The 13735-nt window shown below is 37.0% G+C and overlaps 1 long non-coding RNA gene across 1 annotated transcript in view; it reads left to right on the forward strand.

Annotated features, from left to right (window-relative positions):
- The first annotated feature begins 12913 nt into the window (after window positions 1-12913).
- LOC124972379 (uncharacterized) overlaps window positions 12914-13735 on the forward strand; it is a 52305-nt gene continuing 51483 nt past the window's right edge. Inside the window, exon 1 of the long non-coding RNA XR_007106453.1 lies at window positions 12914-13034. This is a non-coding gene — a long non-coding RNA (uncharacterized LOC124972379). The remainder of the gene's footprint in view (window positions 13035-13735) is intronic.

The following is a 13735-nucleotide window of genomic DNA, read 5'->3' on the forward strand; positions in this document are numbered from 1 at the left end:
AGCATCCAGTGTAATGGCGGCTCTACCCTACCCCCACAATGCTTTGCTACACAGTATCCAGAAGTATTTTTGATAATCAGAAGTAATTAATCTAGTCTTTCTGTGTTCTTCAGCTGAAACTTGGACTATTTTGATAACTTTTTAGTACCATTCTCTGAAAGATACACTAGAAATCTCCAGAGGAGGATGTTCAGAATGGTGAAAATTTTGAAACATATCATATGAGGACAAGGTCATGAAATGTACCTGTTTCATCTGAAAAGGAGCAGAATAAAGACAGCTATCTCAAGTTCATCACTATTTTATTATTCTTTTGCTCATTTGTGCTCTCTTGCTCTCTCCCCAATTTTTAGTACTGATGCTGCTAGTTGGGTTAAGGAAAGTCTTAGTTCTGAGCCTTATTTTCTCCTTACAATGAAAGACTTCGAATTCATATGGAAATAAGATTTTGTCAAAATTCTTGGTGGGAAAGTTGAGCTTCCTGGGTGACCTTCTGTGAGTTATTTATGCTGTACTGACTGGTTCAGTGCCACTGTACAGGCTGTGTTCTCATGGATGCAAATGGCTGGAACATTCCATTGACTCTTCTTTTATGTAAAATACTTAAATTCATTATATTCTCAGATTTAGCATTAGCTTGCAAAACCTTTATCTCCCAGCCCTCCTTTTCTTTATCATCTGGCTTAAAATAGAGTTATTTTTGTTAGTAACACAAGGCATGGGAACATCAACAGCTCAGGATACAACCTCAGCAGAATGTGGTGTTAACTCAGTTTTTTGACGAATGAACTTATTCTTCCTGTCCTTCTCTAGAGACTGGTTCCTATTTCCCCAGTAAAATAGGTCTGAGTATCATACCTTGCTTTAGTGTGTGACTCAATTGAACCTGTTATTGTACTCACTGTGGCTCACTGGTACTATTCTCCTTGTCCCAAATGGGGATCCAAGGGTCAACTCCAAAATCACAGTGGTCTCACAAAAGCAGTACCATTGATGAGTCCCAGATGACCACCTTTGAGCATCCTCCATACGCAGTTTATTCAATTTCAAATATTTAATTTAGTTCAATTTTTTTTTGTGCTTGGGCTCAAACCCAGGGCCTCATGTAGGCCAGGCAAGTGCTCTGCCATTGAACCCCATCCCCAGCCCTAAAATTGGTTGCATTTTAATACAGGAATAATTTAAGTCAGGCCTAGAACAGAGCCACTTCTTTGGTATAAATATTATTACCAGAACACATTAGTGAAAATATTTGTGTCTTATTTAAAAGTAGTAGCACTCTGGAACACAAGATGGAACCTATAATTTTCCCTTTTCTTGCTATCCTTTCTCAGAGTTGATGTCACAATTATACTAGCATTTTAAAAGATATTGAGGAGGTTGGGCCCAGGAAGATATTTTTAATTGTTTGAAATGAAGTTCCTTGTCAATCATGTGCTAAATATTTCTGGCAGCTATTAAAGACTGTTTTCTGGATCCATTCTTTTACCAAGTGTTGCAAACTAGTGATTCTTTTCTAATTCTCTTATTCCTTCTGCATTAGTTGAAATTTTTCTAAAAAGAAGAGCTTCCCCTAATCAGTTGCTTGATTATGTTCACCTGCAATCTGCCCAGGAGAGTTAAGACAAATGCTTGAATATTTCCCTTTACTTATCAATTTCAGAATAAGGGGTTGTTATCCTAGCAACTACTAGTGGTAACCAGTGATTTGGGGAAGAGGTGTTAATTATATTTATATATTTAAGGCATTATAGTCATTGCAGTATTCTTTTGGAAGCTCATTATGCTGACAGGTCAAGAGCCACTGGATGTCTGCTCCCCACATCTCCAGTCCCACAGAATGAAAATGAACCAGAGGGGCCAGATAACAGATGACAGGAGCAGCAGGTCACTCCATCATAGACCAGCCTACAGCTGAAGCTGGGCCCTTGGCAGGAGGGTGGAGGTGCAGAGCTAGTAGAAAGTCTTCAGCTCGCCAGAACAGGGTAGTGGTTGAGAATCCCCCAGCCCCAGCCTCTCTAAAGATAGGGAACTGAGGGCTGGGGATGTGACTCAGTGGTAGAGCTGTTTGCCTAGCATACACAAGGCCCAGGTTCAATCCCCAGTACTGCAAAACAAAAAGGATAGGGGGGTGAGTGAGAAATGACCTTGTGACAGCTCCTCACAAGTTTGCCTATTTTGCTGTCCTCTTGAAGGTCACAGGGCATTCTACTGACACTTTGGTCAGACTATGGTTGGACCTGGCCTATGTGACCTATGTGGAGACATATAAGATTGCCGGATTTCCCAGCACCTTTTCTCAGATTAAGGAAATTTCTTAATTATACCTAATTTTCCAGGAGTTTTACTATGAATGAATATTGAATTTTATTGTTACTTTTTCCCTCTATTATTGACGTGAGCATGTTTTTTTATTAAACTTTTAAAAAAATATTTGTTTCGTTGTTGATGGACCTTTATTTTGTTTATTTATATGTGGCGCTGAGAATCAAACCCAGTGCCTCACACATGCTAAGCAAGCTCTCTACCACTGAGCCACAGCCCCAGGCCCTGATTAAACTTTTTACTCTTCCTGTCTGAAATGCTCTCCCTACTCCTCAACTGTTCTGAGTAAGGCTCAGTCATCTTTCAATATTCAACTTGGGTTCAACTAGCCTGGAAGCGTCTCAGCCATCCTCCCTGCCCCTTTTGGTAGCTCTTACCAATCTCCTCCACAATTCCTCACTACATTGACTACATTGCTTACTACAATCTACAGATTTGTTCTCTTTTTTGTCTATTTGACTTGGAGCTCCTTGAAGGCAGGGATTCTATTTTTCTTCTTCTCTATATCCCTGGTATAAGGATTGGCTTACAGGAAGCATTCAACCAATATTGTGCAATACTTTGACTGTTCAATCACTGCACAAACAGTCACCAAGTGTCCATGAGTTCTAGGATTTGTGAAGAGGAGATAATGAGCATGGTGGGAGAGGACTGGTATGCCTGCAGGTGTCAGCAGGTGACTCCCACTGAGCAGAGCTAGGGAAGGAAGAGGCCAACACGCAGAACCACCCCTCAATCTTTTAAGTACTTCTTTTCAGCAAATTCCTATTGAGAAATGAGAGGTCGAATTTGGACAGGTAGAGCAAGTAAGTGGAAGGACAGAGCCAACCCAAGCATGAGTCCAAAACCCATGTTATTTCTATACAATTTGTTGCCTCTCTTTCATTTAGGAATAACTACTTGCTTCTGGCTCTGAAATTCCATCATACAGACATCCCAGTGCAGGTGAAAGAAACTCAAGATGCATGAATAAAAAGCAAGTCATCAGCTACAGATAACAACACATCATTGGCATTTTTCCTTTTGTGAGGGTAAATACTTTTCTGAGGCATGGTTCCTTAGAGATTACTTCACTTTAGGTCACTTACCAGTTACTTGTATGCCCCTGAGAAAGTTATCCCACCTTTGAAATGTACTTTCATCTATTAAGGGAGAACTAAAAGAAGCTGGAATTTGATGAAAGTCCCCTCATAAAGTAATTAAAAGAACTAACATGAGAAAATGCACATGAAAGAACCTGGCATAGTAACTGGCACTAGTAGGAACTCCAGAGATTTTTCTTTCATTTGTACATAATTTATTTGAGGTCCCATTCCTGTGAGGCTATGCTTCATTGCATATCTAATTTGATGTATTATACCCAGCTTGTTCATGTATGAAGACAAAAGGCAGTAGGAATTGGTAGAAGGAATGTGACTTTGGGATAAATACAGATCTTGGTTGGACTCTTGGTTCTTGTCATTTCCTGTCTTGTAGCCTTTGCTGGTTACTTACTTTGTTTGACCTCAGTTTCCCCCTAGAGAAGAAATGGGGTGAGTAGTATTTACTTTGAAATGTTGCAGCAAAGATTAAATAAGATCTAAAATTTCTCATGTCTGGCACACCACAGCATTATTGATATGATACCACCATATTGACCTTAGTTATTATGTGCTTTGATTGTTTTTCAGATAATGAGGAGCTTCCCTGTGTTCCCCTACAGCCTGGAATTCAGTGTATATGATATATAGTCCCCTGGACAAAGTTAACTGGCTAACATAAAGATAAAACCCATAATTTCTTTTTTTGGGGGGTCGGGGCATGGGTACCAGGGATTGAACTCAGGGGCACTTGACCACTGAGCCACATTCCCAGCCCTATTTTGTATTTGATTTACAGATATGGTCTAACCAAGTTGCTTAGCGCCTCACTTTTGCTGACTTTGAACTCAAAATCCTCCTGTCTCAGAGTAACCTCAATATCAAAATCAATCAGGATAGAACAAAAAAAGAAAATTACTTTTTTATGTCATTTATACAAAGTGAAATATCACCAAATCAAATATAACTGCATTGGGTTGAGGGTGTAGCTTAGTGGTAGAGTACTTGCTTTGCATGGGCGAGGACCTGGGTTCTATTCCCAGCACAGTTTTTTAAAAATGAGTTTGGTGGCATGTGGTTGAAGTTCTAACTGTTCAAGCAATTGAAGCTGGAGGATCACTTGAACCCTGGAGTTCAAGGCCAGCCTGGGCAATGTAGAGAGATCCTGTCTCAAACACAAACATACACATACAACATATAAAATAGATAATACATTATCCAAGATAGATTTATCCAAAACAACATTTAAAAATCAATTATAATTTGTCACACTAACCAACCAAATGGAGAAAAACATGACCATATTAAAAGTTTCAGAATAAAAATTGACAAAATTCAACATCTACTCATGCATATTAAAAAAAAAACTTATCAAACTAGGAGTAACATGGGCTTCCTTAATCTAGTAAGGTATTTCTGCCCTACCTCAAAGTTAAAAACCTCTTCTAGGCATAATACTTAGTTGTGAAATTATGAAGATCTTCCTTTCATTTTAGGAGTGAGACAAGGTTGTCTGTTACTACCACTTTGCTACTGATCCTTGCCAGTACAGTAATGTAGGAAAAAAAATGTAAAGGTGTAAGTATTGGGAAATAAGTGATAAAATCGTCATTGTTTGCAGATGATGTGATTATAGACTTAGAAAATATAAGGCTGAGTACAGATAACTTTGAGAGAGGTTAAAGATCTAAATAAGAAGACCCAATATTTTAAAGGTAGCAGTTATCTTCAAATTGATTCATAGAGTCAACATAATGCAACCCCAGGCCAAAGTCTGTGCTTTGGAGAAAAGCAAAACAGGAACTGTCACATCTTCTTTGAAAGTGATAGTAATTAAGAGAGTGTGATATTGGCACCGGGATAGACCAAACAGTGAATCAGAAGAGGCCTCAGAGGAGAACGTCCCATTTATGGGCTCATGATATGTGGCAGAGTAGGAAAGGATGGATTTTTAATCAGTGTTGCTAGATAATTGATCTATGTGAGAAAATGTGAAATTGGTCCCGTAACTTCACCATATGCAAAAATTACAGATGTCTTTTAGACTTAAATGTAAAAGGCAACTTTATATGTTTTAGAAGAAAACATAAATTATATTTGTGATCTTGGGGTAGGGAACGGCTTTCAAGAAACAAAAATTGTTAACCATAAATGAAAAGATTGGTAAATCTGACTACAGTAAAGTTGATCAATTCTGTTTATTAACAGCTATCATAAAGAAAAGGAAAACATAAACCACAAAGTAGAAGGTAGATGTAATACTGATAACCAGCAAAGCACTGGTATCCAGAATGTACAAAAAATACAACCCAATGGAAAAATGAGAATAGCTCCTAATAACCACATTACATCACAAAGAACTCAATAATGATTATGATGATAATATTAAGCCTCATTATTAATCAGGAAAATGAAAATTCAAACCACAATAAATACCATTCTATACTCCCAGATTGGCAAAATTGAAGAGTCTAACAATACCAAGTATTGGCCAGGATATCATGTAACAGAAATTGCATACACTGCTAGTAAGTTGTAAAGTGGCATGACCTCTGTGTGAAATAGATACAAGATGAAAGGCCGTAGAAATTAAAATATTTTTGACTGTCTACCATGTGTTATGTACATTTAATTTTCAAGACAACTAGATTTTTGGCTGGGGAGATAGCTCAGTTGGTAGAGTACTTGCCTTGTAAGCACAAGGCCCTGGGTTCGATCCCCAGCACCCAAACAAAAAAGATAACTAGATTTTATAAGGAAGTGAACCTTACATAAAATGAGTCAGGATTTGACTCCAGGCCTCTTCTAAACTCCATGTTATATTTTACTGTTCCTGGGGGAGTCATTTTGTGGTCTGGAGAACAAATGCAACTCTTAGCAAAAGAACCCTTTAGATCAACTGATTTGGATACATGAGTTAGTAGGACCTAAACACCTGCCAAGTGAGAAACCTGAGAAATGTGAATTTAGCATTACATGAAAGGCTAGTTGTTATGGATGGGAGAAAACAGGTTTAGGTAACTTATTCATGTCAAAAGAAGTTATATATGATTTTTAAAAATATGTTTTAAAATTATGATTTAAATTTTATGAAGTTATGGCATGCCATGTGATAATTCCATACATGGATATAGCATGTAATGATCAAATCAGGGTAGTTAACATTTTCATCTCTTTAAACATTTAAATTTTTTATTAACATGCAATAATTGCACATATTTATATAGTGTGATATTTCAATACATGTGTATGATATGTGCTGATCAAATCATGGTAATTACCATTTCCATGTCCTTATCATTACTTTGTGTTTGGAACTTCCAAGTTCCTCTCTTCTAGTTATTCATGAAAAATGCAATAGCTTATCGTGAGCATAGTCTTTCCACTCTTCTCTAGAACCCTAAAACTTATTTCTTCTGTGTTTGTTATCTGATCTCTCACTATCCCTCCTCCCATGTCCACTTTGGATAGAATGATTAATTAGATGGTGTTCTGCTGTGTATCTCGCAAATCAAGGTTACTACATAATGAAATGTAATGATTTCTAGTTAGTGTAAGCTTAAATAGCATTTGAAATAACCTTAAACAGTGTAGAAGTGTAGTCCATTCAAAATGCAGCCAGACAACTAGGCATGCCTAGATTCAAGTTTTGGAGGTTTATAACCAGGAATGAAAATGTTGGGTCATAGGGTAGTCTTAACTTTTTGAGGGACTGCCAGAGTGTTTTCAACAGTAGCGGTGCCATTTTACACTCCCACCAGCAATGGAAAGAGATCTGATTTCTCCATATTCTAACCAACAATGTTTTTCATTTTTTAATATTATAACCATCTTAATGCTGTGAAGAGTTATTGTGGTTTTACTTTGCATTTCCCTAATGACTAATGATGTTGCATGTCTTTTCATATGCTTCTGGGCTATTTATCTTCTTTGGAGAAATGCCTGCTTAAGTCTTTTGCCCATGTTTTAATTGTGGAGTCGTAAGCCTTCTTTGATTTCCCTAATACTAAACTGTTACTAGATACATGATCTATACCATTTTCTCCCATTCTATAGGTTGTGTTTTCACATTCTTTATAGTGTCTTTTGAAGCATGAAAGTTTTTAATTTTGAGAAATTAATTCGCCTATGCTTTCTTTGGTTGCTAGTGTTTTGGGGGTCATATCTATGCCAAGTCTGTGGTCATGAAGCTCTATCTCTAACTTGTCTTCTAAGAGTTTTATAGTATTGGCTCTTACATTTAGGATTTGACTCATTTTGAATTAATTTTTGTATGCTGTGTGGATTTCAATCTTTTGCATATGGATCCCCAGTTGTTGCAGTACAATATGTGGAAGAGAATTGTCAGTTTCTCCCTTCAATTCTGTCAATTTTAGGTAACTTTTAAAAACCCTGATTCTTCTACCTGCCTCTCTGGAATTTGCCCCAGCCCAGGGAATATTCTGGGTCAGTGAACACTTCAGAACACTGCCAATGGGTCTGAACCCCCCAGCACAATTCCCTGGGAAGAAGGTTCCTGTTGTTTCCTCTAGTAGTGCACACCAGGAGTGTGGGCTGACCTCGCGGGGCCACTAAGCTGGGCAAAGCAGCAACTTCTTTCTTCACCCTGTTTTTCCCAGGTTGTTCTAATTTTTTTACTAGATTCCAGAGTTCTCCAAGAAGTTGATTCTGATAGTTTTTACCAGCTCATTAGTTACTTTTGTGGAGTGACGGAGCCCTCCAGTTCCCATTCTGCCATTTTCAGTGATATTCACAGGGACCTTTTGGGGATGATGCTGTGTTGTATATCTTCATATTTCTGTGCATTTTTCAAAACTCAGTAAATCATGCATTTCAATCTGTGCGTTTCACTCTATGAAAATTATGCTGCGATAAAACCATGATAAAGAAATCATTCTGGCTTCTGTGGGAAGAACATGTTGGCAGAGGTCACAGCCCAAGTAGGAGGCTGTAGGGATTTTTTAGGCCAGAGATGGTGGTAGTTTAGACTAGAGGTGTTAAAAGAGTAAGTAGACTTACTGGAGGTAAATTTACCTATATTACATGTTGTACCGTGAACAGTGCAATAATTATGGAATCCAGCAGCTATATCTTGGGTGACTATTTTAATCTAAACCATCAAGGTGATAATTACATCCACTTTTCATTTAACAAATCAACTAAACTCTTTCCCTTTGATAAAACAACCATTTTGGTGCCTGGAATATGTTTTGTAGGGTGGCTAGTAGAGATCAACTGATACCCATAACTCAGTCACTCAAGTGTTTTATTACTCTGCTGAGGGCTGGGAGTTAACTGTGTTCGTTTTGACCATTATACAGGTTTTTAACTGTTTTTTTTCTATTATGTATATTGCTCATTATGGGATAAAGGTCAACTTTTTTACATATAATTTAAATTTTCAGATAAATTTCATATACATTTTCAGGTGGTTACAAATGTAAACAAATCATTAGCACTGTACTTCAGAAATGTTATTACAAGTCACATAAAAGTTACAAAAATGATTTTTAAAACCAGGGTTATATTACTGTTTAAAGGGTTCTCAAATCAGAAAAGGCTAAGACATTCTAATCTGTCTCTTTCATTTCTGAGGAGGAAAAATCCCTTGTCAAGCAATCACGCAGTCTGTAATCAGCAGGAACTGCTAGGGTGGGCTCACCACCCAGTCATAGATTGAGCCAGCAAGAATATGCTAAGCCTAAAATAGATGCAGAAGTTCATTGCTAACAGATGACATAAGCAAGAATATCATGGGGTCAGCTCCCCACATCCTTAGTCCCCCAGGAAGGCAGTGAATCAGAGGGGCCAGATGACAGATGACATGAGCAGTGGGTCACTCTGTCACAAAGGAACTGTTTCCAAATAGTATATCTAAACCATTCTATAACTTGAACTTGGACCCTAAGGGAGGAAGCAAGATGGAAATCCCCATGCCTCACTAGAGTGAGGAAGGTTGGTGAGAAACTGCCTCCTGGCAGCTCCCACCAGATAGAGAAGTAGCGAGAAACAGTCCTCACAAGACTGCTTATCTCACAGGGTCCCAGGGATGATCACAGGACTTTTGGCCAATATTTAGGTCAGCTTGCAGCTGGGCCTTGTTTATTCCTTTTGTGCGATGCACCAGGTCGTCAGGACATCTCAGCAGATGCAGTCCTTGTCTCCAAGAACTCGTATGGAAAATTTAGGGAATGCCTTTTATCTCTATTGGTAGATGGTAATGCAAAATTCATATTTATTTATTTTAATAAGAATCATAGTACTACTTAATGGTTCATTGGTCATTCAGTGTTCATTAGAAATCCTTTAGTCATGGTAAGTCAGAATTTTACCACTAGATGGCGCATGACAGATATTCATCCAGTTGGTGAGTACGAAAAGCTCTGAGGCATTACAAACCTGATTGTCGTTAATTCCAAGATGTAGAAAAGTTTTGCCTTTAAATATAATTATCGTGCGGTAATTATTTTTCTCAAAGCCTTTTGTTTTCTGAATTTACTGTTTAAAATGTTTTTCGTTTAAAATATTTGAAACCTACAGAGAAGTTCAAAATATAGCGAATGTGTATACTTGACCTAGATTGAACAATTATCATGTCTCCATGATTTTTTCTAAAGTATTTAAGATCTAATTTGTACACATTAGTCTTTTGTTTCCCAGTTCTTCAACATGTGCCTCATAAGAACAAGTCCATCATCCTACCTATATTATCATACCAAAGAACTTTTATATTGATCCAATATTATCTAGTATATAATCTATATTCCAATGGCCCCAATTGTCCCTTAAATGTCTTTTTTTTTCTATCCAGGATGCAATCAAGAATCACACATTCTATTCAGTTGTCATATCTCTTTAATCATTAATCTAGAAGTTTTCCTGCCCCTTCCCCTTTTTAAAAATACGGCAATCACATTTTGCAAGGTTCAGGCCAGTTGCCTTCTAGAATGTTGTACAATCTGAATTTTTCTGATTTTTTCTTCATTGTGAGAGTCAGATTACATATTGTTGACAAGAACTTACCTAGGTGATGGGTGTTTTTCATTTTATCACAGCAGGCAGCTCACAGATAGCTCACGCTATCATTGGTAATATGAAGTTTAATTAGTTTATTAAGTTGGTATCTGCCAACTGAAGAGCCATTGAAAATAAAGTTTTCCTCTTTTATAATTAAATAACTTCTGGGTAATATTGTAAAATCCTGTGAATTTTTCGTTCCTTAATATGTCACCCCGTATTTTTGGTGTGCATTGAAGATCCTTGCCTAAATCAAGTATTCACTGATGTTTTCTAAATGTTCATATACTAATTTCCCCATTCCTTATAAATTTGTAAACTGTTATCATTTTATATGAAGTGACTTACCTCCCCATCATCACTTTTTTTTTTTTGCTATCACTGTGAACTCATGGATTTTTTTATTCAATGTTTTATAATTAACTACTATCATTTTTATTTTTTATGTTAAAATTGAACTCAATTTGGCTATCAGGAGCCCTTTCAATCCATCTCCTGTGTCCTTTGGTGTGTTTCCATCCTTAACTGGTTCTTTACTATATGATATGTTTCAAGTTCATCTTATACTTTCTGTACCAGATATAGAATCAGCTATTTCTTCAGTAAACTATGGTTTCTTTCAGTGGGGAACAAACTATTTAGAAAGCAACATGAAGGCATTAAATGTATTCATTATTATAGCTGTGTCAAACTTAGTGCTACTGAGATGGCACTGCCTCCTTTAAGTAGAGGGGCCTAGTAATATACATTTTAGAAAATCGTGAGTTCATACTAATACTTCCAATTCAAATCTGTCTCCACACATGTCTTCAGGATTCTCTTAATTCTGTCAGGTTCTATATTTATATCTCCTTTCCCCCAGAGGTAGAACTCTGCTTCTAAAAAAAGTCAATCAATTTATTAGTTTGCTCTTGTCATACTGTAATACATATCCAGCATCTATGTATATATGTGTGTATCTTATTTTGCATAGTTTTAGAATTTACTTCCCTGATAACATTACCGATAACAAAGATTGTATTTAAATTTTTGCTCAGGACCAAATGGTGATATTTATTGAAAGTGCAGATATCTGAGCTTGCTCCAAATCTACCAGTGAAGAATCCTTGGGAATAGGTCCTTGTAATCCTCATTTTAAAAAATTAACACTTCAAACACTCTGATGTTTGTGATGCTATGAGCAATGTTGTGATTCAGAACATGTAGTGAAAGTTCAAGGCCAGCCTTGAGTACTTAGCGAGATCCTGTCTCAAAATCAAAAATAAAAAGGGCTGGGGATATGGCCCAGTGTTTAAAGTGCCCCTGGGTTCAATCCTCAGGACCAAAAAAAAAAAAAAAAGAAAGAAAGAAAGAAAGAAAGAAAAAAATTAAAGGAAAAAAACCAACAACACATAGTGATTAAGAACATGGGTAAGAAAGGCTGCTGATATCCCCATTCTGTTACTTAATCTCTAAAATTTCTTCTTCTTCTTTTTTATTTTAGTATAAGGTCTTAAACTGGATTGTCAGGTATTTCCTATCTAGTAAAAATTAATTTTCAAAAAGCAGGTTAACGTACTAGATAGTTTGGGTTTGTGAAAATAAGCCAACCTATTATTAAAACTGCATTGTAAAGGTAAATGCACATTGTCAACTGATATACAATATATATATTAGCATATTTAAAAATTAATTATTTTTATTTCATCCACTTACTGGTTTATTATTTGGGTCCAATCATGTAACAGTCTTTCTTGCAAATGTTACTCAAAGTTGATGAAGGAAAAAGATAAATTATACAAAATACTTCTACGTTGCAACATGTGCAGATTATTAGATTATGACATTTTCAAAGGGGGAGTGGACTGTGTTGGATTCACTTTTAGAATCCCTACCCTCAGCACAGTATTTTCATAGTGGTGAGATTCATATATCTGTAGGGTCGATGAATGGCTCTTTTTATTTTAGCAAAATATACATACCATAGAATTTATCATTTGAATGATTTTCAAGTTCAGTGACCTTAAATACATTCACATATTTGCATTACAGCAAAGGTCCACTGAGCACTGCACCAAGAGAGGGGTCAAAAACCATCTCTGCTTTTTCTGGTGGAATGTCCTTTGAATTATACACTTTCCTCTGGATAGCTTGTTATTGCATTCCTAACTTTCCTTATTCCTTACCTGGGGAAAATGTATATTGAATATCAAAATGGTAATGCTTCTCATCAGAGACCAGACCTTGTCAGTGTTCTCTGATGCCTAGTAGGACTACTGCAGGAAAAAAAATATTAATGAGAATGTTGCTAGGAGACGGAAGAGACAAAAGCCCATGGTCTTGTAGGGGTTCCACTGGAAATCAAGATGATTTAAGTATGTTTTGTATCGGAGGTTTAACCATTCAACTCTGTTCTTCAGTGAACGTGCATGTTTTAGCATATAATGTTTAGTGTGATTTTATATTTGGGGAGGGTTTGTGAGGATAATCTTAAGGCATTTCATTTCTTCGCAGTGGGCTAATCCCTTTTCCAGAGCACAGCTCATTTTCAAGTGGCTGTTGCGTTGCTGCTTTCCCCCACCCCTTCAGTGCGACAGCCTCAGAGCTGGTGGAGAGACAGAGAGCACGCAACCGGTAAGTAGCTGAGAACGCATTTGTAAAATAGTCACCGGGGCTCTGCTTTTCAAAGCTACTGACGTGTTTTGATGCAATAGAAAAATACAGAACTGTATAGGAATTTCTCAAGTCAGTGGCACTAAGAAGCTGGATTACATTACAGATATTCTGTAGTCGCTTTTTCTAGTTTAAAGCTTGTTTCTTGAATGGTGAATGAGTTGTTAGAAGGAAATAAAGAACCTTCTCCCCATGATTCCGGTAAGATACTTCCCCCAATAAGATTTAATGAAGATATCACTAAAATGGGAAATTGCCTTCAGAAAGGTATCTCGGCTCTATGATGTTTGGCTTAGACATGATGAAACGGGTTACGTATCAAGATGTTCTCAGGTCTGGTTTCTTTTCTCGGTGTGTGGAGAACATGAGAAAAATATTATTTTGCACTGGAGAAAAGGATGCGATGATGCCTCCTTTTTTTAATTAAGGAAATTGTGTGACGAGCTGTCTGTATGGGAGAGAGAATGAGGGAGAGGGCAGCCTGTAATAACATTAAGATTGATTGCTTCATGTGACAGATGAACGTGTGTTGAACTGCAAAGATTAGAATTCAACTTTAGGATGAAAAATCCTGGAAAAAATGACTAGTATTGTGAGTGTCCCTTCATTGGAAAAAGTCATTTATATATTTGGACGTCAGTTTGTACAGTAAAGGACAGAAT

This window comes from Sciurus carolinensis, chromosome X (genome assembly GCF_902686445.1).
Source record: "Sciurus carolinensis chromosome X, mSciCar1.2, whole genome shotgun sequence".
In the NCBI taxonomy this organism is placed as follows: Eukaryota; Metazoa; Chordata; class Mammalia; order Rodentia; family Sciuridae; genus Sciurus; species Sciurus carolinensis.